The sequence below is a fragment of the Carlito syrichta genome, unplaced genomic scaffold (genome assembly GCF_000164805.1).
Source record: "Carlito syrichta isolate Samal-C Ts95f unplaced genomic scaffold, Tarsius_syrichta-2.0.1 Scaffold305129, whole genome shotgun sequence".
NCBI lineage: Eukaryota > Metazoa > Chordata > Mammalia > Primates > Tarsiidae > Carlito > Carlito syrichta.
The window spans coordinates 38,024-43,724 of NW_007249225.1; the positions used below are offsets into that span (position 1 = coordinate 38,024).

At 52.4% G+C, this 5,701-nt stretch overlaps 1 pseudogene; it reads right to left on the reverse strand.

Moving 5' to 3' along the window:
* Window positions 1-3,362: 3,362 nt before the first annotated feature.
* LOC110595907 overlaps window positions 3,363-5,701 on the reverse strand; it is a 6,249-nt pseudogene continuing 3,910 nt past the window's right edge.

A 5,701-nucleotide genomic window follows, 5' to 3' on the forward strand; every position in this document is an offset into this window, starting at 1 on the left:
TAAATCAAAAAATCAGCCGGGCGTGGTAGCACATACCTGTAATTCCGGCTACTTGGAAGACTGAGGAGGAAGGATTGCCGGAGCCCAGCAGGTCCAGTCTGGGCGTCAGAGAGAGACTCCAACTCAAAAAAAAAAAAAAAGATCCTGGGGACAAAACCACCCCAACTGAGAACTACTGAATTAGAGGGAAGAACAGCTCCAAGAGGAAGTGGGTGGCCCCATTCTGATCAGAACACACTGTAGAACAAAAAACACACAAATGCACAGAGGCGTGTAGGTACCTGTCTAGGGTGCAGAGCTGTTGCACAGCAGAGCCAGGCTGGGCCCTCTGAACCACTGTGGCATGTGACCTCCGTGCGGGCAGGCGTGCCTGAGACCCAGCAATCTCTGCTGGTTGAGGCAGGCATGTTTGGTTTAGGAGGCAAGGGGGAAGGAGGCCTCTGCGATGTGCTCCCACGGCTCCTCTCCCACCACCACGAGGTGCAGTCACGCAGTGTGGCGCTGTTCTCACAGCACCCACTTCCCAATCATGGGCATCTCAGGGCAAGTCCTGTCCATCACCCCAAGACCCAGCACCACACCTGGCCCAATGCAGATGCTCAGATGTATACTAGAGGCAGAAAGTGTCTTACCAGTGTCCTGGCGGAACTGGGTCCAGCTGGGGAGGTCGATGATATACGGGGCCAGCGAGGGGTCAGCCTGGCCCAGGGGGATGCTGTGGGCCAGACTCCCGAGCCCGAAGCACTGGCCTTCTGCTGGACAAACTGCTGCTCGATGTAGCTGCAGACAGCAGCGCTGTAGGGGTGCCAGGTGCCCAGCCCATCCTGCCATTCCCACATGGCCACAACCACAGGGCTAGCATACACCTGTGCCAGTGAAGGGCCTGGGGCCATGGCCATCTTCCCCAGGACTCCTCCTGATTTCCTGAATGGCTTCAGACCACTCTGGCCTGGCGTCTCGGGGTCATTGCCCAGTGCCTCCGACAGACTTGCAAATAGGACAGATGCGAGCAGTTACTGATGCTCATCAGTAGCCCTGCCAGAGACAGCTTCAGTGCAGGGAAAAAAACCCCACAGTTTCTTTTTCCCTCCTAATCCCCGAAGGGCATCATGAATCAAGTACCCGATCCTGCCTCTTGGCTCTGGCAGCCAGGAAGAATTTAAAGTGAATCCTGCAGCCTACCCACCTCTGCAAATGTTCAGAAAGATGCCGCAAAGTTTGGGTGCTAATCATTAACCCAGCTTCCACTTTGTTACCAGTGTTTCCCTCTGACCCAGCTACTTAGGTTTTTATCCTTTAATGCTGTATGTATCTTTCAGTCATCCCGAATCCTGGTGGTGTAAGGCCACGTTGGCCCCTCATACCCGTGTAAGGACTCCACAGTTTCCAAAGCAGGTTTGTTTGTGAGATGCACAGCATTAACACCCACTGTGCTACAGATGAGAAAAAACTGTCTCAGGAAGCTAGGGACACCCAGGGGGCAGAGCAGAGCTGGGACTTGAAGCATAAGTCCTGGCTCCCCCATGTCTCCAGGGTGCCCTGGCACATCACTGACCACCCAGGAAGTCCTAGACAAGCACTGAAATGCCCTCTCCAGCCTCACCAGGCCTCTCTGCATCCACTCTGAGTGTGAGCCTTGCTGACCAGGCACCAGGTCCAAAGAGCTCATTCCCACATCCAGAGCTCCCCCTACCTCCTGAGACACCCTTTTCCCAATCGCTCCAGCCCACCCTCTTCCCTTGTGGATGCTCCACATCCTTCAGACTCTGCCCGTGTCATTCAGGAAGGCTCTTTCCGGCCACCCACCGCCCCTGCTCACAGCTCTCTGCTCTCTTTACAACACCGACCACCCCACAGTGCAACGGCCATGTACACGTGCGAGTATGCTGATGGTCCACGTCCTTCGCCCCACCAGATGGCAGCAACTCCTTGAGCCTGCCTCATTCACAGCTGATCTGCCAGAAGCCAGCAGAGGAAGTGCCATGTGGTGAGTGAGTTATGCAGCCACTTCTGAAGACAGCTGAGTGAATGTGCACAATTCTACTCTGCGCAGCTGTCTGAATGAGAAGAGGTCTGCAAATCCACCACATCAGGGCAGTCCTTCAGTGTACCAACTCTTACAGTGCGACCCCAGGGTCCAAAATTTGGCGACAAACGCAAATGTACTCATCTCTGTTAAGCCTATCACATTGACAAGGTGACACTTCTACATTATGGACAGGAAACCAAGGCACAAAGAGACCAAGGGACTTATTCGAGGTCACCCATATACTACTAAGTGGCAGCACAGCGACCAAACCCAGATCACTATGGCTCTGAGGCCCATTTTAGAAGGAGGCTCAGGCCAGGCACGGTGGCTCAAGCCTGTCATCCCAGCACTTTGGGAGGCCGAGGCAAAAGGATTGCCTGAGCCCAGGGGTTTGAGACCAGCCTGGGCAACTTGGCGAGATCTCGTCTCTACAATACATCAAAAAACTGTGGCGCACACCTGTAGTCCCAGCTATTTGAAAGGCCGAAGCAGAAGGATCGCTTGAGCCCAGCAGGCCGAGGCTGCAGTGACTATGAGCATGCCACTGCACTCAAGCCTTCCTGGGCAAGAGTGAGACTCCAGTTTCCAAAAAAAGGAAGCAGGCTCAGCCTGAACTCTACCTTGGGCTCCACTTACCAAAAGGGGAGGGAGAAAGGGAGAGAGGGAAGGACCCATGTCCCAAGCACGACACACCCTCAGCTGCTACACAATGCCAGTGCAGGACCTGGCCTAACGGCATCCCCACTCAGTCTGCTGATTCGCACGACAAGCCCGTTAAGTACACATGCCATATTTTACCCCTAGATTTGCAGATGTGGAAGCTGAGGCTCAAGGAATTGCCGTGACTTGCCCACCATCATGCAAGCTAGTGATAAAGTGGGGCTCGGGGCTTCTGCTGCTGTCCCTCAGACCACAAGACACCGTCAAGGCTGCGATGACAAGGGCCAGACCACCCCTATACTGCTGGACAGGAGACAGATTTGGAGGAACAGTTTCTTGAAAGGAAGGGGTGTGGGCTCTGGCATCACCCTGCCGTGCACTCACTGTATCATCCTGATAAAAGCACCTAAGCTCTCCAAGCTTGCTTTCTTTGGGAAAACGAAGACATCAGCGTCTACCCTAAGTGCCTTTATGGGGATTAAGACGGACGGGAATGGACAAAGTGCCCCAAGAGCGCCAACAAACCTTGCCCTCCCTTCCTTCCCCGCCCCCTTCTCCCCAGCACAGTCCCACCCCTTAAGTCTGGGTGAGGGCCAGGGGCAAGGACAGTGCTGAGGACGCAGCCTGAGGACATGTGAGTCAGGCCTGTGGCCACTCCAAACACCTGTGGGTGTCAGGCCTGCCACTGAGCTGCCAGTTCCTCCAGCAACAGCTCACATCCCGCCCCGAAGGACCAGACCTGGGGTGCCCCAGGGCTGGCAGGCAGGCTTATCTCAGTGTCTGCAATGAGAAGTTTCTGTAACTGCACTGTGGTGCAAATCAGAGGACTGGTTTCTGAGCCAGTTATTCTTGAGGTGCCACCCTTCTCTCCGACAGCCAGGGCCTCCCCTACCATCAGCACACAGAGTACGTCCCAGCATGTCCACACAGCCCCGGATGGACTGACTCACAGAACTCTGCGACACAGCCTGAGAAACATGGTCAAGAACTTCAGCTAAAGCGTTCCATAAAGGCATGCGACCTCCACAGATAGAGGGCTCACCATGCTCTGGCCCTGTCGGGGCACTGGAGACCCCAGAGGAGCATGACATGGTACACAAGCCCCTCCATGACCAGTTACTGTCCCCACTCATACCAAGCCTTCCATGTTTGGTGCCTTATGTGCAGTCACATCCAATTCGAGCAAGTTCCAGAACATTCTGAGCTATTTCTTACCTCCCAGCCATTGAACTCTCTCCATATAAGCCCCAAAGCAAACATACCCATCCTTCCAGGCCCACTGACAGCAGGCCCTCTCCTGGGCCCTCTGACCCACACTCTCACCAGAGAAGGCTGATTCAACCCTCCTGTGCATCTTTGCCATGTGGGCCACAAATACAACTTGCACTTACTGATTTCAGCGTCCCTCTCCCCACTGGAGGAACTCCCTGAGGGCAGAGCTGGGACTGCAGCTCTTCAGATGCCCAATATCCTAGGGGATTTGAAACAGGGTGTGAAACACAGGAGGACAAAGGAGGGGAGAACCTTCCTGCCCAACGGCATGGGCACGCTGAGTCACTGTCCAGAAACGCCTACTGCATCCCACTTGAACCCAGCAATTATGCACAATACAGTTGTGTGTCAGTGTGCCCATTCTCTGCACCAGCCTCAGCCATCACTAAGCTGCAGTTCAAAAACCTAATTTGTTTCAGCTCCTAGTGATTTAGGAAGTTCTTAATTATGAAAATTATCACTATGATAATTGGCCAAGGAAAAAAGCCTCCATCTGGAGGCAACCTAAATACCTTACAATAAGGGAATTCTTAAGTAAATCATAGAACATCCTAACAATGGGATATGAAGCAGTTTTTAAAAAAGTTTAAGCCTGAGCCCGCGGGTTCAACACCCACCCGGGCAATTTGGCAAGACCTCATCTCTATATTAAATCAAAAATTAGCTGGGCGTGATAGTGCGCGCCTGTAGTTCTGGCTACTTGGAAGGCTGAGGCAGAAGGATTGCCGGAGTCCAGCAGGTTAAGGCTGCGGTGGCTGGGAGTGTGCCACTGTACTCCAGCCTGGGCGACAGAGTGAGACTCCAACTCAAAAAAAAAGAAAAAAGAAAAGTTTAAGGACATCTGCATACACATCAAACTCTCAGGCAGGTGGGTGTATCACTTACCAAGAGCCTACTATGGGTCAAGCACTCTGCTTAGTTGTTTGTTTGAGTTGGGATATCACTCGTTGCCCAGGCTGGAGTGCAGCAGCACAATCCCAGTTCACTACATCCTTAAACTCCTGGGTTCAGGCAAACCTTCCACCTCAGCTTCCCAAATAGCTGGGATTATGGTTGCACCAGGATGCTTGACTGATTTTTAAAATTTTTTTGTAGAGACAAGGTCTCACTATGTTGCCTAGGCTGGCATCGAACGCCTGGGATCAAGCAATCCTCCACCTTGGCCTCCCAAAGTGCTGGGATTCCGGGCTGAGCCACCAAGCCTGGGCTAAATAAGCTAATATTTTGAAAGCCAGAAAGCCAGCCTGGACAACAGAGTGAGACTCTGACTCAAAAATAAATAAATAAATAAATAAATAAATAAACAAATAAATAAATAAATAAATAAAAGCCTGGAAAGAACAACATCAAAATGTAATGGGGCCGGATGTGGTGGCTCACACCTGCAATCCCAGTACTTTGGGAGGAGGAGGCAAGAAGATTGCCTGAGACCATGGGTTCGAGACCAGCCCGGGCAACTTGGTGAGAACTTAAACCTACGATAAATCAAAAAATTATCCAATATAGTGGCACTCACCTGTAGTTCCAGCTACTTGGAAGGCTGAGGTGGAAGGATCCCCTGAACCCAGCAGGCTGAGGTTGTGGTGGCCGTGAGTGGACCACTGCACTCCAGCCTGGGGTAACAGAGTGAGACTCCAACTCACAAAAAAAAAGTAATGGTAATGATGTTTGTTTTTGTTTTTGTTTTTTTGAGTTGGAGTCTCACACTGTCACCCAGACTGGAGTGCAGTGGCCGCTCCC